The following is a 24,616-nucleotide window of genomic DNA, read 5'->3' on the forward strand; positions in this document are numbered from 1 at the left end:
GTCCTGCCCAGGGTTGGGTCAGAGCTGGGATTCAGTACCCCGATGAAAGAAAAAATTTTTAAGGGAGAGTTGAAATAATGTCAGCGTTCCAAATATCATGCAGAATTAAATCATTGTCCAAGGCAAAGTAGTCCTTAAAACTCCAATTTAATAAGACAGGCATGTTGGCATTATGCTGTTGAAATTTCAACTCTAAGGTACATCCGGTGAATTTCCCAAGTTAAAAGTTCATCATCTATCCCCACACCCCATAATTCATCACATGGTCCAATCTTCATCTTCCACGCTGGCATGCACACCCTTCTTCTTCCGGCCAGGTGTCGAGGTGCGGAGACAAAAGACGACCTTGAGCTTCTAAGAAATCCATAACAATACATTCCACAATCCTACTCCTTTCTATTCCCTCCTCCCAACTACTATACCAATGAAACAGCATAATATATATGTTTTAATTATGTGGCAGGCCAAAGATCCTAAAAGGAACAGAATTACAGGCCTGACAGGCTGGTGATGGAAGATCTGGTGATGAGGTCTCGGCATTCCCAATGCTGACCGGGACAGCGTAAATATCAGCGGAGAATTAATGAGAAGCTTTTGGTGATAAGAAGCTGAGTGCGGAACTTCAAAGGCACTGGAATGCTGTTTCCAGTTTAATTGCATCTGGAGGAATGCAGGAGGAGACGCGACAAGACGAAGGAAAATCTCAGACGTACTTCTTCTACCTCAAATGTGAGTGCACGCTTCCCCTCCTTCCCCCCAGCTTGGAAACAAGGCTTGGGGGGAAAAAAAACCCTAGAACAGAGGTTTGGGCTCCTTCCAGACGGCAATAAATGAAATGGCTTGTCACCCTGCAACTAGCTGGGAGAAAGATTCCCTTTCAAAATGGGAATTTCAAAGGAGGCAGGAAGAAGGAATTTTTCCAGCATCTGTCACTTGCAAGCCACCACAAATGGGGCTACAACCAGTAAATGAAGCCAATTGGGCAGTAAATTGGGCTTTCCTCCCAGGACTTGGATGGAAGAGATGCTACTTATCAACTCCTTTGCCATCAGCATGGGGAAATGCTCCAAGCCTGCAGAGGGCACCTACTTGGACCATAACTCATCCAAGCCAGCAAAGGGCACCTACTTGGCCCATAACTCCTCCAAGCCAGCAGGAGGGTCCTTGGCACGTAAAACCCCCTAGCCAGCCATCATTGGTTGAGCTGCAACCTGTGAAGCAGGCAACCCCGGGATGGGTCTTAACCCCAGGTCATGGATGGGAGGGATGCCAGTGGGCACCTGCCCTCCCTCAGCAGATGGCACCATGGCAGAAAGCTGGGCAGTGGCCAACCAAGGGATTGACCTCCCCACCGGTTCCAGTCTCCCCTGCAAGGCCCAAAAAGGTTCTTACCAGACCTTCCTACAGAGAAGAAATCTCCATGGAAGAAGGGATTACCAAACAGAGGCCTGCATTGTGGATGGCGGGAAAATGTGCGCCTGCAAGGCCCCAAGTGGTTCTTACCCCACCTTCCTACAGAGTAGCAATCACCACCATGGAAGAAGGGTTTACCAAGGGGGCAGCTGCAAGTTGGAGAGCAAGGCAGTGTGATGAAACGGTTCCTGAGTTTAGAGATGTAACTAGGTTCCATTCCTCGTGGGGCCCAATTAAATGCCACCATTGTTGTCAACTTGGCCACAGAGCGTCAGAGTGCTTGGCTCCAGCCCCAATGCCACAAACGTGCGCACCAACCACCACGGCGTTAAAGAGAGGGTCCCAGATGCCACCACAGAAGAATCATCTGGGCCGACAACCTCTGGAAGAGGATCCCCAACTTAAGGTGAGGAAGTGTCCTACCAAGGGGGAGGCCTCGGAGGAGGGAATTGCCGAAGAACAAACGTGTGTACCAATTGCCACGGTGGTAAAGAGAGGGCCCCAGATGCCAGAACCGAAAAGTCATCTGGGCAAACGACCTCTGGAAGAGGATCCCCAACTTAAGGTGACAAAGAGTCCTACCAAGGGGGAGGCCTTGGAAGAGGAAAAGGGCAAACAATCTCCGGAGGAGGATCCCCAACTGAAGGTGACAAAGAGTCCAACTAAGGGGGATGCCTCGGAGGGGGAAATGCCCAACCGACCTCTGGAAGAGGACCCTCAACTTCAGGTGATGAAGAGTCCTACCAAGGGGGAGGCCTCGGAGGAGGAACAAGGCCAGCCGTGGATGATTGAATCCAAGAGCCCAGAACCTACAGCACCTGCAGCAGAGATCCCTAAACGGCCATGGGAAGAGGTCGCAATGGACTTCATAGTGGAACTCCCAGACAGCAGTGGGCATAAAGTAATTTGGACTGTTATTGATTTGTTTTCTAAGCAGGCACACTTCATTGCTTGCTCAGGATTGCCATCCGCAAACGAATTAGCGAAAATGTTTGTGAAACACAATTATCGCCTGCATGGAGTACCCAAGAGGATCATTTCAGACCGCGGAGTCCAGTTCACAGCCAAGTTCTGGAGAGAGGTCCTGAGATCTATTGGGTCCACACAAGAACTGAGCTCAGAGGTTCATCCCAGCATGAACGGCGCAGCAGAGGGAGCCAATGCGGTGGTGGAACAATACAGCCGGTGTTTTGTGGACTATCAACAAGACAACTGGTCGGACTTGCTACCCTTCGCCGAAGTGGCGTACAACGATGCGGTCCACAGCAGCAGAGGATTAGCGGGTTTCCAGATTACCAGTGGCATGGAAGTTGTTCCCATGCCTGAGTTGCCTAGAGAACCTCCTTCTTTCATGTCTTTGAGTGAATGGATGGACATGCTAAAGAAAGGATGGGAGAATACGAAGAAGGCTCTAGCAGTTGCGGCAGAAGCCTACCAGAAGCAAGATGATCAACATCGCTCGCTCCAAAACCCCTACCGTGTGGGGGACAATGTTTTTGTATCTACCAAATACATAAGATTAGAAATGCTTAGCAAGGAATTGGGTCCAAAATTGCTAGGTCCATTCCCAATAGTGAAGAGAGTTAACTCAGTTACAGTTCAACTCAGTCTACCCAGAAGTCTAGGGGAAATTGACCCAGAATTTCATTGTAGCTTGTTGAAACCAGTAATTGGGTCTAACAGAAGAGCATCCACCCAAGCTCAATCTCCTCCTTTAGTGATGGGAGGGGAAACCCAATCTGAGGTGGAAAAAAATGTAGATTTCAGGCTGAATAGGGGTTGCTTACAGTACTTAGTGCATTGGAAGGGTTACCCTTGGTCTGAAGCTAATTGGGTGAACAGTGGGAACCTAAACGTGGAGACGTTAGTAAAGCAATTCAAAGGGAAGTTTCCTGAGAAGTCAAGAGGTTCCCCTGGGTGGAGAAGAGGTGGTTAATTTTGTTATATTAACTTTTATGTTATTCTCTTTGCAGGAAACGTTTTTCTTTTGAGGAGAGGCCGCCTGTCAGGCCTGTAATTATATTCTTTTTAGGATCTTTGGCCTGCCACACTTTTTAATAATTCTCTATGCTGTTTCAATAGTGTAATAGTTGGGAGGGGGGAATAGAAAGGAGTAGGATTGTAGAATGGATTGTTGACATTCTTTTGTAGAAGCCAAGGTCATCTTTTGTCTTCGCATCTCGACACCTGGCCGGAAGAAGATGGGTGTACATGCCAGCGTGGAAGATGATGATTGGAACATGTGATGGATTTGTGGGTGTGGGGAGAGATCATGAACTTTCAACTGGGTGACCCCAGAGGATGTAAATCCAGAGTTGGAATTTTCCATAGCCGTGCTAACATGCCTGCGGAATAAATTGCACCATTAAGGATGTTTTGCCTTGGACAATGATTTATTTCTGCATGGTATTTAGAACCCTAACATAATTTATTCCGCAGGCATGTTAGCACGGCTATGGAAAATTTCAACTCTGAATTACATCCTGTAAGTTCACCCAGTTGAAAGTTCATGATCTCTCCCCACACCGGTACTCCGTGCAGGCGATAAATGTGTTTCACAAACATTTTCGCAAATTCGTTTGCGGATGGCAATCCTGAGCAAGCAATGAAGTGTGCCTGCTTAGAAAACAAATCAATAACAGTCCAAATTACTTTATGCCCACTGCTGTCTGGGAGTTCCACGTTGAAGTCCATTGCGACCTCTTCCCATGGCCGTTTAGGGCTCTCTGCTGCAGGTGCTGTAGGTTCTGGGCTCTTGGATTCAATCATCCACGGCTGACCTTGTTCCTCCTCCGAGGCCTCCCCCTTGGTAGGACTCTTCGTCATCTGAAGTTGGGGGTCCTCTTCCAGAGGTCGGTTGGCATTTCCCCCTCCGAGGCCTCCCCCTTAGTTGGACTCTTTGTCACCTTCAGTTGGGGATCCTCCTCTGGAGATTGTTTGCCCTTTTCCTCTTCCGAGGCCTCCCCCTTGGTAGGACACTTTGTCACTTTAAGTTGGAGATCCTCTTCCAGAGGCTGTTGGCCCAGATGACTTTGCTGTGCGGGCATCTGGGGCCCTCTCTTAACCACCGTGGCAATTGGTACACACGTTTGTTCTTCGGCAATTCCCTCCTCCGAGGCCTCCCCCTTGGTAGGACTCTTTGTCACCTTAAGTTGGGGATCCTCTTCCAGAGGTCGTTTGCCCAGATGACTTTTCGGTTCTGGCATCTGGGGCCCTCTCTTTACCACCATGGCGACTGGTACACACATTTGTTCTTCAGCAATTCCCTCCTCGGAGGCCTCCCCCTTGGTAGGACTCTTCGCCACCTGAAGTTGGGGATCCTCTTCCAGAGGTTGTTTAGGCTTTTCCCCCTCCGAGGCCTCCCCCTTAGTTGGACTCTTTGTCACCTTAAGTTGGGGATCCTCCTCCGGAGATTGTCTGCCCTTTTCCTCTTCTGAGGCCTCCCCCTTGGTAGGACACTTCCTCACCTTAAGTTGGGGATCCTCTTCCAGAGGTTGTTGGCCCAGATGACTCTTCTGTGGTGGCATCTGGGACCCTCTCTTTACTGCCGTGGTGGTTGGTGCGCACGTTTGTGGCATTGGGGCTGGAGCCAAGCACTCTGACGCTCTGTGGCCAAGTTGACAACAATGGTGGCATTTAATTGGGCCCCACGAGGAATGGAACCTAGTTACATCTCTAAACTTAGGAACCGTTTCATCACACTGCCTTGCTCTCCAACTTGCAGCTGCCCCCTTGGTAAACCCTTCTTCCATGTTGGAGATTGCTTCTCTGTAGGAAGGTGGAGTAAGAACCTTTTGGGGCATTGCAGATGCACCTTGTCCCGCTTCCCATCTTGCAGGCCTGGCTTTGGTAATCCCTTCTTCCATGTTGGTGATTGCTACTCTGTAGGAAGGTGGGGTAAGAACCACTTGGGGCCTTGCAGGCGCACATTTTCCCGCCATCCACAATGCAGGCCTCTGTTTGGTAATCCCTTCTTCCATGGAGATTTCTTCTCTGTAGGAAGGTCTGGTAAGAACCTTTTTGGGCCTTGCAGGGGAGACTGGAACCGGTGGGGAGGTCAATCCCTCGGTTGGCCACTGCCCAGCTTTCTGCCATGGTGCCATCTGCTGAGGGAGGGCAGGTGCCCACTGCCATCCCTCCCATCCATGACCTGGGGTTAAGACCCATCCCGGGGTTGCCTGCTTCACAGGTTGCAGCTCAACCAATGATGGCTGGCTAAGGGGTTTTACGTGCCAAGGACCCTCCTGCTGGCTTGGAGGAGTTATGGGCCAAGTAGGTGCCCTTTGCTGGCTTGGATGAGTTATGGGCCAAGTAGGTGCCCTCTGCAGGCTTGGAGCATTTCCCCATGCTGATGGCAAAGGAGTTGATAAGTAGCATCTCTTCCATCCAAGTCCTGGTAGGAAAGCCCAATTTACTGCCCAATTTGCTTCATTTACTGGTTGCAGCCCCATTTGTGGTGGCTTGCAAGTGACAGATGCTGGAAAAATTCCTTCTTCCTGCCTCCTTTGAAATTCCCATTTTGAAAGGGAATCTTTCTCCCAGCTAGTTGCAGGGTGACAAGCCATTTCATTTATTGCCGTCTGGAAGGAGCCCAAACCTCTGTTCTAGGGTTTTTTTTCCCAAGCCTTGTTTCCAAGCTGGGGGGAAGGAGGGGGAGCATGCACTCACAATTTGCTGAAGAAATATTTCTGCGACCTTCCTTCGTCTTGTCGTGTCTCCTACTGCATTCCTCCTGATGCAATTTAACTGGAAGCAGCATTCCATTGCCTTTGAAGTTCAGCACTCAGCTTCTTATCACCAAAAGCTTCTCATTTATTCTTCGCTGATATTTACGCTGTCCCGGTCAGCGTTGGGAATGCCGAGACCCCCATCACCAGCCCCCCCCCCCTGCGAGGGGGGGGTGCTAGTGAATTATTTTGAGAGAGAGAGTTGAAATAATGTTAGGGTTCTAAATACCATGCAGAAATAAATCATTGTCCAAGGCAAAACATCCTTAAAAGTGCAACTTATTCCGCAGGCATGTTAGCACGGCTATGGAAAATTTCAACTCTGAATTACATCCTGTAAGTTCACCCAGTTGAAAGTTCATGATCTCTCCCCACACCCACAAATCCATCACATGTTCCAATCATCATCTTCCACGCTGGCATGTACACCCATCTTCTTCCGGCCAGGTGTCGAGATGCGAAGACAAAAGATGACCTTGGCTTCTACAAAAGAATGTCAACAATCCATTCTACAATCCTACTCCTTTCTATTCCCCCCTCCCAACTACTACACTATTGAAACAGCATAGAAAATTATAAGAAAGTGTGGCAGGCCAAAGATCCTAAAAAGAACATAACTGCAGGCCTGACAGCTAGCCCCATCTCTCATCGTTAAGACGTCTTTGTTGTCAGTAAGCCAGGGGTTGGTTGGCAGCGCTGCTTTCAGTGCGGCGGTCAGTTTATCCTGGCTGGGATCAGTTGGCCGTTTGGTCTGGCCTCTGGCGGTGACTTGTGCTGCTCGTTGTTTGGGGGAATTATGGCGTGAACCACCCCCTCCCTCCGACTGTCAAACTGCGGCTTTCTTGACAAGGCATCTGCTAGCAAGTTCTTCCCTGCAGGGATATACTTCAGTTCTAATTTAAGTCAACTAAAGTATTGCGCCCAGCGGACTTGTTTTGGAGACAGTTTCCTGGGGGCCTTTAGGACTTCGAGGTTTTTATGATCAGTCCAGACCTGGAACGGCACTCCCCCCCCCCCACATCTAGGAAATGTCTCCATGTGAGTAATGCCCAGTGGACTGCATAGGTTTCTTTCTCCCAGATGGGCCACCTTCTTTCAGTTTCGGTGAGTTTTCGGGAGACGTAAGCACAAGGCAAGAGTTGTCCTTTTTGGTTCCCTTTGCAACAGCACCGCTGCTACAGCCACATCACTGCCTGTATTATGAATTGTTGTTCTGGATCTGGGTGTTGCAAAATGGGCTCCTGGGCAAAGAGCCATTTTAATTTCTCAAAGGCTTTTTGACAGTCCATCGTCCACACAATTGGTTGGTTTGACATCGGCTTTGTCGGCGATGGCCCTGTTCAGTCAGGGGCAGCGCAACTTGTGAAAACACCAGGATGAATTGCTGATAGAAGTTACAAAACCCAAGGAAACTCTGTAACTGTTTGCTGGTGCATGGGGGTTGCAAGTCCAGCACCACTTTCACTTTCCCTGGGCCCATTTCTATCCCCTCACTGGAAATCCGATATCTGAGATAATCCAGGGAGGTTTTGTGAAATTCACATTTTGATAGCTTAGTGTAGAGCTTGGTGGCCAGAAGTTTCTTCAGAACTTGTCACACCAGCTTTACATGTTCTTCTGGGGACTTGGTAAAGATGAGAATATCATCGAGATAAAGGAGCACCCCCTTGTAAAGGTGGTCATGCAGCACCTCATTTATTAATTGCATGAAAACCACAGGGGCCCCTTGTAAGCCAAACGGCATGACTTTAAATTGGAAGGTACCAAGGGGGCAGTTGAATGCCGTTTTCCATTCATCCCCTTCTCAAATTTGTATGCAGCAGTACGCCTCTCTTAAGTCCAATTTTGTGAACACCTTGCCCCCTTGGACAGGTGATTCAACATGTCCTTCATGAGGGGGAGAGGGTAGGTGTTTTCCATGCAAATGGCATTGATACTGCAAAAGTCAACGCACATCCTCACACACACAAACACACACCAATCTTTTTTCTCTTTGAAGAGGACGGGGGCAGCTACCTTGAATTTGTATTTCCTTAACTCCGCCATTTCCTTAGGGGTCATGGAGTACATCTTACGCTTGAGTAGCTTTGCCCCAGGTACAAACTCTATCGTGCAGTCAGTTGGTCAATGAGGGGGGAGATAGTTGCAATTTTCTTCACTGAAAACCCCATCTAAGTCCTGGTATTCTTTCGGTATTTTCTGGCTCCCATGTGAGGCATCTTGGGCTGGAGCTGCACATTCTGGGGGCCTAGTCTCCTCTGGGGTCGTAACTTCTATGAGGTGGTTCTGCCTTGCAGTTGGCAGTGGTCCAACATTGATGACTAGCTTCCTATAACCGCCATCCCAGGAGATCGTAGGACCCCACTTCTCAAGCCACACGAGTCCCAATATGACTGAGTCTGTCATCTTTGGGGCAACTATGAACTGGAGGAGTTCTCAGTGAACTGAAAGTTCTCAGTCCTGTGAGTGGACACTAAAATCCGTTACAAAGACCTTTTAAAAGAAAGAGAGGCAGAAACGTGGAATGAGAAATTGGAAGCCAATTTTAGAGATGGGTTCTGGTGGGTCCCAGATGGCAGACCAATAGCCTTCTGTTGCTTACTGTGTCTGTTATGGCAACATCTACATGCAAAGGGGCATTTTGGGACCCAAGCAATGGTGGATGCCATTAGAAGGGTTTGGTATGTTTCAGGAGTATACAGTAAAGCTACCCGCATAGCCAAAACCTGTCAGGTATGCCAAGCCAACAATGCCTTTTCAAAGAAGGGCATTTACCCAGGAGGCAGACCATGGGCACAACACCCCTTTGAGAAATTACAACTAGACTATATCCAACTCCCCAGAGCAAATGGATTCCAGTATGTTGTAGTATGCAGAGACCAGCTCACTCACTGGATACAGGCTTTTCCATGCTGCCATGCCACTGCCCTAGAAACTGCACAACACCTGCTAAAGGACATCATGCCCAGTTTTGGGGTTGCAAACGTATTAGACATGGACTGAGGGACACACTTTGTTTCACAGGTCATTACTCATGTCCTACAGGCCCTTGGGATCACCCAAAACCTTCATTCACCCTGGCACCCCTTTTCCTCGGGAGGGGTGGAGAGACAGAACAAAGAGCTAAAGACCTTATTGGGCAAGCTCTGCCAAGAAACCCACCTGCCATGGAAGTTCTCAAGTTCTCCCTATTGCATTATTCCACTTAAGAACAAGGCCCCATCAGGATGTAGGATCTTCCCGTTCGAGCTACTCTTTGGCTGCCCCCAACTCCCTAAAGGGTCTAGATCCCCACTCTCTAAACTTGGAAAGGGGGACGTGGTCCTATCTTCTTATCTTACAGCATTGCATCAAAGGCTCTGGATCCTGTGGAGACAAAGCGCCTTAACACAGACACTCCCACTGGAAGAAGCTCTCCATCCCTTCGAGCCAGGAGACTGGATCTGGGTTAGATCATTCACAAGAAAAAACCCATTGCAACCAAAGTGGAAAGGACCCTTCCAGATCCTGCTAACTATACAAATGGTTGTCAAGATTGCAGAGAGAGATGCCTGGATACATTGGACTCACATCAAGCTGGCCATCATTGATCACAGTACAGACCCAATACCCACACCAAAGGTACCACCCCTGCGACTCAAAAAGGATCCTGAAACTGAGGAGTGGGCATTACAGACTCTCTTTGAAACAAAGAAAAATGGGAAGGACTGTGAGGGAGGGGCAGGGAAACTTTCTTAAATTGTATTGTCTGTTTATAGTTATAACTTATGACAAGGGATTTCTAGAAACAAACCTCTTTCCAGACAAAGGGAATGTGTGGGAGTACCTGGCACAAGAAGTGCTAAACACAACTGACTTCTGCCTGAATTGAGGAAGGTCTGTAAAGGACATCCTGACCACATGCCTATTGGGGGTAGCATCAGGGCCGCAACTAATGACACTAATTTCAAAGATTTCCCTCTCACAGCCACATACACCACCATCTTTGATTGTGGTACTAGCTCCAACTTGAAGGATAGAAGCATGTAGACCAGTGATGGGATTCAATTTTTTTTACTACTGGTTCTGTGGGTGTGACTTGGTGGGCATGGCTTGGTGGTCATGTGAGTAGGTGGGCAGTCATGTGAGTGGGTGGGTGTGGCCAACTCAATGTCACTCCCACCCAGTCATATGACACCCCCCCAGCCACACCTACCCAGGTTTTCTGGCTCCCTGTGTTTTGTGTGGGAAATGGGTCATGTGACTGGGTGGGCGTGGCCAACTTGATTGGTCTCACCCTTAGGGAATTTCTCCTTAGTCCAACTCACAATAAAATAGCACAATAAAATAGCACTGTTCCAATATTTAAAATAGAATAGAACAACAGAGTTGGAAAGGATCTTGGAGGTTTTCTAGTCCAACTCCCTGCTTAGGCAGGAAACCCTACACCACTTCAGACAAATGACTGTCCGATCTGTTCTTAAAAACTTCCAGTGTTGGAGCATTTATGTCAGGTACTGAGGATTTAGTAGCTGCCAGCTGATGTAACGTTGTAAACTGTAAACTGTAAGCTGATGCAATGAGGATGATTCAGCAATACATGCATAGCCTCTAAGACTCTAGTGGGGTCCACACAAGTAATTTACCCTTTTAAGAGGTGTCTATATACAGTATATAGGTAGCCATTAGAAGGCATTTCGCTATCTTGTGTATCTCATTTCTCTCCTTGTGTCCATAGCTGAGTGGTAAGGGATTTATTTACCATGTATATGTACAGGTGAAACTTGAAAAATTAGAATATCGTGCAAAAGTTCATTTATTTCAGTAATGCAACTTAAAAGGTGAAACTAATATATGAGATAGACTCATTACATGCAAAGCAAGATAGTTCAAGCTGTGATTTGTCATAATTGTGATGATTATGGCTTACAGCTCATGAAAACCCCAAATCCACAATCTCAGAAAATTAGAATATTACATGCAAGCAATAAAACAAGGATTGTACATAGAACAATATCGGACCTCTGAAAAGTATAAGCATGCATATGTACTCAGTAATTGGTTTGGGCCCCTTTTGCAGGAATTACTGCCTTAATGCGGCATGGCATGGAAGCTATCAGCCTGTGGCACTGCTGAGGTGTTATGGAAGACCAAGATGCTTCAATAGCAGCCTTCAGCTCTTCTGCATTGTTCGGTCTCATGTCTCTCATCTTTCTCTTGGCAATGCCCCATAGATTCTCTATGGGGTTCAGGTCAGGTGAGTTTGCTGGCCAATCAAGCACAGTAATCCCACAGTCATTGAACCAGGTTTTGGTGCTTTTGGCAGTGTGGGCAGGTGCCAAGTCCTGCTGGAAAATGAAGTCAGCATCCCCATAAAGCTCGTCTGCGGAAGGAAGCATGAAGTGCTCCAAAATCTCCTGGTAGACGGCTGCGTTGACCCTGGACTTAATGAAGCACAGTGGACCAACACCAGCAGACATGGCTCCCCAAATCAACACAGACTATGGAAACTTCACACTGGACTTCAAGCATCTTGCAGTGTGTGCCTCTCCATTCTTCCTTCATACTCCGGGTCCTTGGTTTCCAAATGAGATACAATACTAGATGCAAAAATTGCTCTCATCAGAAAAGAGGACTTTGGCCCACTGAGCAACAGACCAGGTCTGTTTTTCTTTAGCCCAGGTAATACGCTTCTGACGTTGTTTGTTGTTCAGGAGTGGCTCCCTGCATAATGCCCTTGATTAAACAGCTCGTTATGAAGTCTGTAAAAGAAATGCAATCTGAAAAGGAATTGATAATAATGGAAAGCCTAATTCCTCATACCCTCAAGGAAGATGAAGTCTCAGATACTAGTTCCTATATTCAAATTACCCTCTTAGAAGTAGAGAAAGTGATTCCAGAAGATAAGCCCTGAGATGTGTATTCTTGTATCCTTGCTTTTTCTGCTATTCTGTATTCTGCATGCTTATATTGTTAATCTAACAGTCTAGACTCAATTGTGGGCCTTAATAGAGTCTAGAAGGGGGGAAATAAAGTGGAATAAAATATGGATTAAAAATATAAGAATGAAGACGTGGCATAAAAGGGACAGTTGGAAGCTTGCTTAAAGGGACAGTTGGAAGCTTGCTTAAAGGGACAGGGAAATGTCATCAGCCCTCAACCACAACATGTTCCAGTAAAAGTCCCTATGTCAAAAGTCCAAAACCACAAGGTTCAAATAAAGTTCGTTAATGACACGTAGCCCTTACCTGTAACAAAAGGAGAAGTAAGACCCCCATCTACTTATAAGGCTTTTTCCCCTAAATAACCAATAAGAAATGTGTTAAGTATTTCCGTGTTACGCTGCTTTGAGAATGTATAAAAATGCGTGCATCAATAAGAAAGATTGTTCAGAATTTCCAATGCTAGCTCTTTGCTTGCTTTCTGAACCTGGCTGCCAAATAAACTTTTCCTGTATCCTGAGAAGTCTAAGCCTGTCAATTTCTGCAACAGCTTGACAAGAGGAATATGACATTTGAAGCCCATGTCCAGGATCCGTCTCTGTGTGGTGTTTCTTGATGCACTGACTCCAGCCTCAGTCCACTCCTTGTGAAAGTCCCTAACACTTTTGAATGGCGTTTTCCTGACAATCCTCTCCAGGCTGCGGTCATCCCTGCTGCTTGTGCACCTTTTTCTTCCACACTTTTCCCTTCCACATAACTTTCTATTAATGTGCTTTGATACAGCACTTTGGGAACCTCCAACTTCTTTTGCAATTACCTTTTGAGGCTTTCCCTCCTTATGGAAGGTGTCAATGATGGTTTTCTGCACAACTGTAGGTCAGCAGTCTTTCCCATGATTGTGATTCCTACTGAACCAGACTGAGAGACCATTTAAAGCAGCAGTTCTCAACTTCTGGGTTGCAACCCCTTTGGGGGTCGCCTAAGACCATTGGAAAGCACATATTTTCGATGGACGTAGGAACCGAGACACCTGCGTGCCAGTGTTTGGAGCCAGGGGAGCAGCGGCGGCGGCCACTGCCTTGCGAAAGGGAGGGGCTACCTTACAGGAGCGCCAGTGCAAGGACAGCCGGCGCCCAGCCAATTGCGACACGAGAGGCATCGGCGGGCGAATTGGATGGCTGTGCTTGACGTGGGGAGGGGAGGGGGGAGAATGGAGCGCATGAGCGCCAGCGAGGCAGTGCCCTGAGAGGTGGCTGGGCTGGGCTCGGTCTCCCAGCAGCGAGGGGAGGGGAGGGGGCACCGGGAAAAAGGAGCCAAGAACCGAGGCGGGAAGGATGGCAACGATGTCCCTTCAGTCCGCAGCCTCCTCTTCCTCCTCAGAGACTCGGAAGTTCACGCGGGCGCTCTGCAGCAGCTGGCTCCAGACGTTCGGGTTTTCCTTTTCTATAAAAACTTCCGTCCATTCACAAGCAGACCCACCTTCGTTTCCTTCCCGTGATATCTATGAATGAATGAGTGGTTGGAAAACTTGGGAGCGAGAGGATTCCAGGAGTAATAATAATAATAATAATAAGAATAATAATAATAACTTTTATTTCTAGACCGCACCCTTTCCTAGGCAGGACTCGGGGCGGTGTACAGTCATGTTTTTAAAAAAAACCATATACAAATACATAGACATGAACATAGACATAGACATAGACGTGGACGTGGACGTAGACGGAGGAGGTAAAAAAATATACTGTACAATTCTTAGTTAAAATACAAATATTAAAATACCCTTAAAAATTCCCCAATAAAATGTTTGCCAGGAGGTGGAAGATGGAACTGTCAATCAGCTAAGCCAGCTAGTCGGAACAGGTGAGTCTTGAGCTTCTGTCGGAAGGAGCGGAGGTCATTGGTAATTCTAATATCGGGAGGGAGGTCATTCCAGAGGGTTGGGCCCATCACAGAGAAGGCTCTACTCCTAGGCGTCACCCGCTGGCACTGCTTGGCGGATGGCACCTGGAGGAGTCCCTCCCTGTGAGAGCGGATAGGTCGTAGGGATGTATGAGGTGAGATGCTGTCCCGCAGGTAACTAGGTCCCATGCCATGGAGCGCTTTGAAGATAGTAACCAACACCTTGAAACGCACCCGAAAAACCACAGGCAGCCAGTGCAGCTCGCGCAGGAATGGTGTTATGTGGGAGTATCTTGATCCTCCCATGATAACCCGCGCGGCCGCATTCTGAACTAGCTGCAGTCTTCGGGTGCATCTCAAGGGGAGCCCCATGTAGAGAGCATTGCAGTAGTCCAGGCGAGACATCACCAGCGCATGAGTGACTGTGCGTAGGGCGTCCTGATCCAATAGGGGGCGCAATTGACGCACCAGGCGAACCTGATGGAACGCCCCCCTCGCCACGGCTGTCAGATGGTCATCCATCGACAGCCGGGCATCAAGGACGACGCCCAAATTGCGCGCCCGTTCCACAGGGGGCAATAATTCGCCCCCTATGGCCAGTGATGGCGTCAACTGGTTAAATCAGGGCGCCAGTAGCCACAGCCACTCAGTCTTGGAAAGGTTGAGTTTAAGTCTGTTGTCCCCCATCCAGACCCGCACGGCTTCCAAACACTGGGACAACATTTCGACGGCCTCGTTGGGGTGGTTTGGGGTGGAAATGTACAGCTGTGTATCATCAGCATACAGATGGTATCCAACCCCAAAACCACGGATGATCTCACCCAGCGGCTTCATGTATGTGTTGAACAGGAGGGGTGAGAGGACCGAACCCTGAGGCACCCCACAAGTGAGTGGCCTCAGGGTCGACCTCTGCTCCCCTGCCAACACACACTGCGTCCGGTCGGAGAGATAGGAGCGGAACCACCGCAAAACGGTGCCCCCCACGCCCATCTCTTCCAGCCGGCGCAATAAGATACCATGGTCGATGGTATCGAAAGCCACTGATAGATCTAATAGGACCAGGATAGAGGAACAACCCCTATCTCTGGCCCTCCATAGATCATCTACCAATGCGACCAAGGCCGTCTCCGTGCTGTGACCGGGTCGAAAGCCGGACTGGCGCGGGTCAAGATAGACTGCTTCCTCCAGGTGACGTGGGAACTGTTGCGCCACCACACTCTCTACAACCTTCGCTAAAAAGGGAAGGTTGGAGACAGGACGGTAATTAGCTAGCTCCGGATCCAGGGAAGGCCTCTTGAGCAGGGGCCTCACCACCGCCTCTTTCAAGGCGGTCGGCAAGGACCCTTCCTCCAGTGAAGCGTTCACCAGACCCAGGAGCCAGCCTCGTGTAACCTCCCAGGATGCCAGTACAAGCCAGGAGGGACATGGGTCCAGTAAACATGAGGTGGCTCGCAGTTGCCCACGTAACCTGTCCAAGTCCTCGGGGGCAACAGAGTCAAACTCCTCCCAGCATGGTGTCTCAAGACTTGCTTTCGACGTCTCTCCTGGTCCACTGAAGGGGGCCCATCCACTCCGGATCTGATCAATTTTGTCCTGCAGATATTCCCCAAACTCCTCTGCTCTACTCTGCAAAGGGGCTTCCCGCGACCTCTGAAATAAGAGAGAGCGGGTCACCCGAAACAGGGCGGCAGGGCGGTTATCCGCGGACGCAATAAGAGCGGCACAGTGTCTACGTTTGGCCGCTCTCAGAGCCACAAGGTAGGTCCGTAAATAGGCTCTTACCTGTGTTCGGTCAGATTCGGAGCGTGAGGACCTCCACCTGCTTTCTAGGCGTCTCTTGTGGCGTTTCATCACCCTCAGCTCCTCGGTAAACCAAGGAGCCAGGGTGGTTCGTTGCCGCAAGAGAGGCCGCAAAGGCGCTACCCGGTCCAGGCCCCCCGCAGCCGCCTTATTCCAAGCGGCCACTAGGTCCTCCGTCTGGGAGCGGGTCAGGGCTACAGGAAATGGCCCAAGCTCCGTCTGGAACCTATCCGGTTCCATCAGTCGCTTGGGGCGGAACCATCTGGGACAATCAGGTTCCGCCTCCCCGCGGTGGGGGGTAGCGCCGGGGAAGTCGAGCCGGAGAGAAGAGTGGTCTGACCATGACAGGGGTGTGATAACTAGATCCCCTATTCCCAGATCACTCGTCCACTGTCCAGATACAAAAACAAGGTCCAGTGTGTGTCCACCCTCGTGTGTGGGGCCCTGAATTAATTGGGACAGGTCCATGGCTGTCATGGAAGCCATGAACTCCCGAGCCACCTCGGATGCTTCACCCGTCGACGGCAGATTGAAATCCCCCATAACCACAAGTTTGGGGGTATCAACTGCCGTCTCCGCGATCAGCTCGAGGAGCTCGGGCAGGGCCGCTGATGCATAGCGAGGAGCCAAGTATACAATCAGCAAGCCCAACTGCCTCCCTGGGCCCCATTTCACAACAAGGGACTCACACCCGGAGATCTGTGGCACAGTGAACTCCCTCGGTTCAAGACTCTCCCGTATAATTACCGCCACCCCACCACCCTTACCCTGGGCCCGCGGCTGATGAAATGCACGGTAGCCTGGCGGGCACATCTCCACGAGGGGTAAACCACCCTCGTGGCCCAGCCAGGTCTCCGTTATCCCTGCAAGGTCCGGCTCCCCCTCTGAGATCAACTCATTAATGAGGGGGGCCTTGTTAACAACGGACCTTGCATTGCAAAGCATCAGCCTCAGGCCCTGGCTCTGTAGGTCCTGACCACCTAGGCTGCGAGGGTTGGTACAAGCGACCAGGCGTGTCCAACAGCCACGGTCTCCCAACCGACTACGAGATTTTATTCAGTCATCGCATCCACCTCTCCCCACGACCGTTGGAATAGGGGCAGAGGGAAAAAAGGTAGCCATCACAAAACATCTTCAGCAGCCACTTTGAAAAAAAATAAAGCGCTACATCTTTTTAGTTTTAAGTTTTAAGCTTCCATGCTTAGAATGGAATGGAATAGGAATGAAATAAGAATAGGATGGAATAGAATAGGAATAGAATAGGAATAGAATAGGAATAGAATGAAATAGAAATAGAAATGTTTATCGGTGAAGTGTGATAAGACACACAAGGAATGTCTGCAGTGCACCAACTCACAGTGTACATATAAACAGCAAGTAATAGGTCATAGGTCATAATAATAGTTACAATCATTAGTTACAAACAACAATTGATAAATCATAAAGAACCAATAGGACAAGATGAAAAATAGGAGGGGATATCCAACCTAGTACTGTATTTCTCTTTGACCCATTTTTTTTACTGTCTTTCTTCTCCATTTTATTTTTATTTTGTTACCAACTGAAATGTTTCATGGACTTTTTTTAACAAGATTAGAGGTTATATTATATTATATATATTATTTTCATTAGCAAACCATTTCACAATATATAATTACATATTGTTTTTGTGATTAATCACTATGCTTTAATTATGTTCAATTTGTATTAATGAAAATACATCCTGCATATCAGATATTTACATTACGATTCATAACAGTAGCAAAATTACAGATATGAAGTAGCAGCGAAAATAATTTTATGGTTTGGGGTCACCACAACATGAGGAACTGTATTAAAGGGTCGCGGCATTGGGAAGGTTGAGAACCACTGATTTAAAGGCTCAGAAACCCTTTGCACGTGTTATGGCTTAATTAGCTGATTAGAGTGGGACACTTTGAGCCTAGAATATTGCACCTTTTCACAATATTCTAATTTTCTGAGATTGTGGATTTGGGGTTTTCATGAGCTGTAAGCCATAATCATCACAATTATGACAAATCACAGCTTGAACTATCTTGCTTTGCATGTAATGAGTCTATCTCATATATTAGTTTCACCTTTTAAGTTGCATTACTGAAATAAATGAACTTTTGCACGATATTCTAATTTTTCAAGTTTCACCTGTATATAAAAACCAATATTAATTGTCTAAAGGCTTTGTGTGCTGTGTGCTATGTTTGGCTCCTGGGTTTATCTCATAATAATAGTCACACTGCCAAAATTCTGAAAATTTACAACTTCTGGAGGCAAATTGTTCCACTGATTCATTGTTCTGTCAGACAATTTGAGGGGCTCCTACAAAAATGAGGGAGTCAATCTATTTTCCAAAGCACCAAAAGGCACAAAAAGAAACAATGAATGGAAACTAACCAAAGAGAGAAGCAATCTAGGACTAAGGAGAAATTTCCTAAGGGTGAGATCAATCAACCAATGGAATAGCTTGCCTTCAGAAGTTGTGGGTGCTCCATCACTAGAGGCTTTCAAAAAGAATGAGGGAAGTACACCCCAAAAGGACAGTGCCAGGCACCACTAAAACAATGCAGGAAACCTAAAACAGCCATTTCCCTTTAAAAAAAAGTCAACCCCAAAGCAACCGCAGAAGCTGAGAGGGAAACTAAGAGCAGCTGCTCAAGTTAATTGAAAGCCTGAATGTGCTGCCAAAAGCCATTAACCCTTCCAACTCTATTATTCTATGTTCTTGTTCTGTCCCCTGATTCCAATGAATATGCAGACACAGGCTTGGCTGTCTGCCATGACTAATTACATAGATAAAGCCACCCCTTGGCTAGGAGCCTAGAAAGTTATCTTCAAGAACCCAAGATAAAACTTACAGAATGCTTCCACAACGGCTCGTATAATGGACTGTTGTTTCCTGCAAAGATTCCCCTCCCGTCGCTCCACCTATAAACTCTTTGGGAGGGGCCACACCCTTAACCAGCTGTCCTTACTTCCTTCTATGACGTCTTCTCCACAGCTGTTCCTTTTTCTTATCAATTCTACGCATACAAACATCAGGGACAACCTCCCTCTGTTCCTCCTCACTGCTCCCTGACTCAGATGCCACCCGGTGGCCAACAGGCCTCTCTAGTTCCTGCTCTGACTCCAAACACCCTCCAGAGTCTTCCTCATCCTCCAGAGCAGTCCCATAATGGTCTGAGCTGTCAAAGTCCACCAACAGCTCAGCTGGCCACTGCTGGGCCACAACACTATCCCTCACCGCAGGGCCCTTCCCCCGGGTCTGACGCTCAGGGTGTGGCTTAGCTGGGAATTGTTCATGGAAGGCCTGCACCAAAGCAGCTGTGTACATGGAGGTCGCATCCTCTCAGGTAACATCTTCCGGCTCTTGGCCTTTCCATTCCACCAGGTATTGGAACTGTCTTTTCAGCCATCGGGAATCCCAAATCCTTGCAACTTCGTACTCAGCCAGTGTCTCATTGGCACGGGGTTGTGGCTGAGGATGATGTGGTTGGCGAAGAGGACAAGCGGGGGGTTCAGGAACAAGAAGAGATTGATGAAAGACCGGATGAACTCGCATCGAACGTGGCAAAGTCAGGCGATAGGCGACCGGATTGATGACTCTTTCAACAGGAAACAGGCCAAGGTAACGGTGGTCTAACTTCTTGACCGGCATATTTGATGGAAGGTGTCTAGTGGACAGCCACACTCGATTGCCCACAGTCAACGCCGGCGTAGCGCGCCGAGACCTGTCCGTGACTCTCTTATAGTCCTCCTTGGCTTTTTCCAGATATCGCCGCACTGCTTGATGGATCGCCTGTAGTTCCGACAGGAAGTCCTCAGCTGCGGGGACCGGTGAGTTGATGGGTGTGAGGGGAAAGAACCGAGGATGATACCCCACATTGGCCAAGAAGGGCATCGTCTGTGTGGATGTGTGCTGTGAGTTATTGAACGCAAACTCCGCTATTGCCAGATAGTCCACCCAATCATTTTGCTGCTGGTTCACAAAACAGCACAGGTACTGCTCCAAGATCCCGATCACCTTTTCTGTCCCTCCGTCGGTTTAGGGATGGTGCACTGAGGACAAGCAGATCTTGACATCCAAGGCCGTCATCAGCACTTTCCAAAACTGGGCTGTGAATTGCATCCCTCTGTCCGACACGACCCTGTCAGGTAGGCCGTGCAGGGCAGTGACGCGGGCTGTTGGTAATCTCCGACACAGGATAAAATGCGCCATCTTCGTCAGCATGTCTACCACCACGAACACCGTGGTAAATCCAGAAGACGGAGACAAGTCTGTAAAGGAAGTCCATAGAAATGGCCCCCCAGAGTCTCTCCGGGGTCGGCAATGGCTGAAGCAGCCCTGGAGGGGCTCCCGTCGCTAACTTGGCCTGCCGACACCGTACACAAGACGTGACGTAAGATTGTACATCATGTCACAATCGGAGCCAGCAGAAGGTACGGGAGACCAGGTTCAAGGTCTTGAAGAGGCCAAAGTGCCCCGCCGCAGGATTATCATGGCACCGGTATAGAATAAGTCCCCGAAGGGGCCCCGCTGGCACATAGAGTCTATCCTTGTACCGCAAAAGTTCATCGGTGAATGTCCATGGGGAGGCAGGCCCCACCGCTGACTTCTGTTCCACCCAATCGTCATGCTGCTGCGCTTCCCGTATCTGAGGCCGTAAGTCCACAGGCTCGTGAACCGCGGAGAAGGACTTTACGGGCAAAACTGTCCAGGGTGGAATCGGGTCTTTCGTGCACAAATACTCGGGTTTCCTTGATAGGGCATTCACCCTTTGGTTGTGCACACTGGGGATGTACGTCACGCAGAAATTGAACCGTGCAATGGTTCAATTTCCACGCTGTCTTCAGAAATTCCAAATTCCTATGGTCTGTCCGGACTTCAATATGATGCCTGGACCCCTCTAGATGATGCCTCCAAGCCTCAAACACCACCTTAATGACTAGAAACTCCTTCTCCCAAATGGTATAATTGCGCTCAGAAGAATTGAGTTTCCGCGAGTAATAAGCGCAAGGGAAAAGGGTACCGCCGGAGGCGTGAGCCTGAAGTAACACTGCTCCCACAGCGATATCGGATGCATCCGCCTCCACTACAAACGGACGGTGGGGGTCAGGATGCTTCAAAATGGGCTCTTTCATGAAGGCCTGCTTCAAGGGCTGGAACGTGTGGTACTCAGGGCCCCCCCAGTGAAACGGAACTTTTTTCTGCAGGAGCTGAGTGAGGAGCGCAGTCCTTTCTCTTATCAATTCTATGCATACGCACATCATGGACAACCTCCCTCTGTTCCTCCTCACTGCTCCCTGACTCAGATGCCACCTGGTGGCCAACAGGCCTCTCTAGTTCCTGCTCTGACTCCAAACACCCTCCAGAGTCTTCCTCATCCTCCAGAGCAGTCCCATAATGGTCTGAGATGTCTCTTCAAGGGGTAGCCCTTCAACTTGATTAAGTACTGGAGTTGTCTCCTGTGCCACCTCGAATCAAGGATGCGTTGCACCTCATAATGGGTTTGGCCCCCTATGACTACAGGGCCTGGAGGCTCCCAGGGCAGTGGTCTCAGAGTGGATCCAACCACGGGTTTTAAGAGGCTACTATGGAATACTGGGTGTATCATCCCTAGCAGTCGGGGCAGTTTCAGTTGCACGGAGACTGGGTTGATGATCTTTACTATGGGGAATGGTCCCACAAACTTTGGTCCCAGTTTCTTGCTAGGGTGCCTTAACCTCAAATATTTTGTGGAGAGGTAAACCTTCTCTCCAACTAAGAATGGTCGTTGCGGAGCTCGGTGCTAATCTACCTGTTTCTTATAGGTTTGTGTTGCTTTAGCCAGCGCTTTTTTGACATTCTCCCAGGTTGCTTTTAGCCTTGACATCCAGTCAGTCAAGCTGACTGAAGAAAGGGGATCCCTTGCATACTCAGGCATTGGAACGAAGTCCACTACTTTGAACGGTGTTAGTCCCGTGCTGCTGTGAACAGCATTATTGTAAGCGACCTCAGTGAAAGACAGAAGGTCTGCCCAATTGGACTGCTGATAGTTCACATTGTCAGTGTTCCAAATATCATGCAGAATTAAATCAAAGTCCAAGGCAGAGTTATCCTTAAAACTCCAATTTAATAAGACAGACATGTTGGCATTGTGCTATGAAATCCCAAATCTGATTTACTTCCTGGGATTCCACCCAGTTGAAAGTTCATGATCTATCCCCACACCCATAATCCATTACATGGTCCAATCTTCTTCTTCCACGCTGTCATCTACACCCCTCTGCTTCCGGTCAGGTGTCGAGGTGCGGAGACAAAAGATGACCTTGAGCTTCTAGAAAGAATGACAACAACACATTCCACAATTCTACTCCTTTCTATCCCCCCTCCCAACTACTACACTAATGAAACAGCATAAGAAATTAATATAAAGTGTGGCAGGCCAAAGATCCTAAAAGGAACATAACTACAGGCCTGACATGCAGCCTCTCCTCAGAAGAAAAACGTTTCCTGTAAAGAGAATGACATAAAAGTTAACATAACACAATTAACCACCTCTTCACCCCCCAGGGGACCCTTTGACTTATCGGGGAACTTCTTCTTTTTTTAAAGAATTTTATTGCTTTTTACAAATGTTTTAAGGAAAAGGGTAAACAGGTATAGAAAATTTTGACAGCTACATCATGCGGAAGGTAGAAATCCCCCCAAATCTCACAACTTTTACAAAAAAGAAAAAGAAAACATCAAAATTTGAATAAATATTGGCAGCTTTTGATTTTACATTAAATCATCAATATATTCAATCATCTTTTGTGTCACTTCCAACAATTACATTACAACAACAATTGCAATAATGTTTCAACCTCATTTTTGTGACCTGAGTCTTTTCACTGTTGCATCCTCCCCCGTCTGCTGACAGAGCCACGGCCCCTCACTCCTTCGTGTCTTGTGTACTGTCCCCTGTTTCATCTAGGAGGGCACTGTGTTTTTTAAATGAAGGTCTCCGCCTCCACAACTGTATTAATTCTAATTCTGTTGCTCTCCCAGAAAATCAGCATTCCTTCTGTCAATAACCATCTGAACCAAATTCCTTTATTATATAATTTCTTTGATAAAGAGGAATATTTCTTCCTCTTATCTCTTACTTTCTTCGGAATTTGTTTAAGAATGGTTATTTCTTTGTCTTTATATTTTAATGGTCCCACCCTTTGAGCTCCTAAGACCTCATCTCTTGTAGTCTTTCTAAGAAATTTAGCATGTATTTCCCTTGGAACATTGTGTGTTCTAGCGTATGCTGAGTTGATCCTATAAATCAAATCAATATCCCACCATAGCTGTTGTTTATTTCTTTTAATATATTCTGCTAAAATTGTGGTCATGATCTCCTTAAGGTCTTCATTTTCTGTCTCTGGTAGGTTTTGAAATCTAAGAAAAAAAGACATTCTTTCAAATTCCATTTTTATCATATGATTTTCAGATTCTCTATTCCCCTTCTGGACAATCTTAACCTCCTCCCTCAGCCCAGTCGTGTCTTCCTCCAGTACACCTATTCTCTGTTTATTTTGTGTTGCTTGTTGTTGTGTTTCTCTGAGTTGATGATTTAAGTCTGCCAGTTGTTTTTTCAGTTCGTCTTGTCCCTTCATAATAGTTTGAAACATTTGGGCAACAGATAAATCCTTTAAACTCTCTTCAGTTGTTTTAGGTTGTAGAAATGAGGCCATTTGTGTCTGTTGAGTAATCGGGCTAGACGTGGAAGATGTCGGGGCCGAGGATGTCTTGCACGGCGGTGGCTTTTTAGGACCCATGTTAAGTTCAGAGATAGCTGTAAGTCTTACACACAAGAAATGGCGTCTGTGGAATGCACAGCTGGGAGAGATCGTGAGGCAAACAAGCCCAGAAGTGAAAGTTAGTCTTCCTATACAGCTCCAAGCCAAAAAATAAGAATCAAATGTTCCAAATCCAAGGGGACCACATAAAAAGAGAGGCTCCAGGAGATCTCTAGGGTGTAGGGTAATATAAAGCCAGAAATCCTTTCAAAGGGGAAACTTCATTCGTAAAAGCAGAGAAGAAGGAGGAAGTTGGCCATCTTGGCTCCGCCTTCACAGGGGATCAGAAAGCAACATATCCAAAGTTTCCAAAAAGTAGTTTAAAAGAATCAACTCAGCAGTCATCTCTTGCAATTGTTGCAAAAGTCATTCTCCCATTGCTTAGTGGAAGTGAAAGTTAACTTTTAACTCTCTCTCTCTCCTCCGAGAGGGAGAGATATTCCGAATGCCGCTTTTCCAAGGGGGGGGTGGAAATTCCCCCCCTCCAATTTTAACACTTCAAAGGATTGAATCCACAATTTAGGAAGGCTGCTGTTCATCAATTAGATAGATTTAAAAGAGATTGAGGGAAACCTCCCACTTCACTGCACTTCAGCTGTAGCATCTGATTAATTGTTTCCTTCCAGGCTCCGTTCGGCGAAGGCGCACAGCGACAGCAAACACCGCCATGCACCCCCCACGCTCCCCGGCTCCTGGGGCGAGGTTGGAGAACTCCCTGCGGCTGCCGCCGATCCAGGGGGTCCCAACGAGCCACCCTACGGCAGGGAGCCCCTCCAAGGCCCCCTTTGCACCTAATAGGAGCCCACCGAAGAGACGAGCAGCGGACACACAGGTCTGTCGCCTTCGGGGACCGGAAGTCATCTTGACTTATTGGGGAACTTCTCATGGAATTGTTTTACTAACTTCTCCACTTTTAGGTTCCCACTGTTCACCCAAGTAGCTTCAGACAAAGGGTAACCCTCCAGTGCACTAAGCGACCCCTATTCAGCCTGGAGTCTACGATTTTTTCCACCTCAGATTGTGTTTCCCCTT

General features: G+C 47.9%; 1 long non-coding RNA gene across 1 annotated transcript in view; it reads left to right on the top strand.

Moving 5' to 3' along the window:
- Positions 1 to 24,616, top strand: part of LOC309400336 — a 67,311-nt gene that overhangs the window by 31,786 nt on the left and 10,909 nt on the right. The window contains exon 2 of the long non-coding RNA XR_014176640.1: positions 24,211 to 24,416. This is a non-coding gene — a long non-coding RNA (uncharacterized lncRNA). The remainder of the gene's footprint in view (positions 1 to 24,210; positions 24,417 to 24,616) is intronic.

The sequence above is a fragment of the Natrix helvetica genome, assembly GCF_964273705.1.
Source record: "Natrix helvetica genome assembly, chromosome: W".
Taxonomy (NCBI): Eukaryota; Metazoa; Chordata; class Lepidosauria; order Squamata; family Natricidae; genus Natrix; species Natrix helvetica.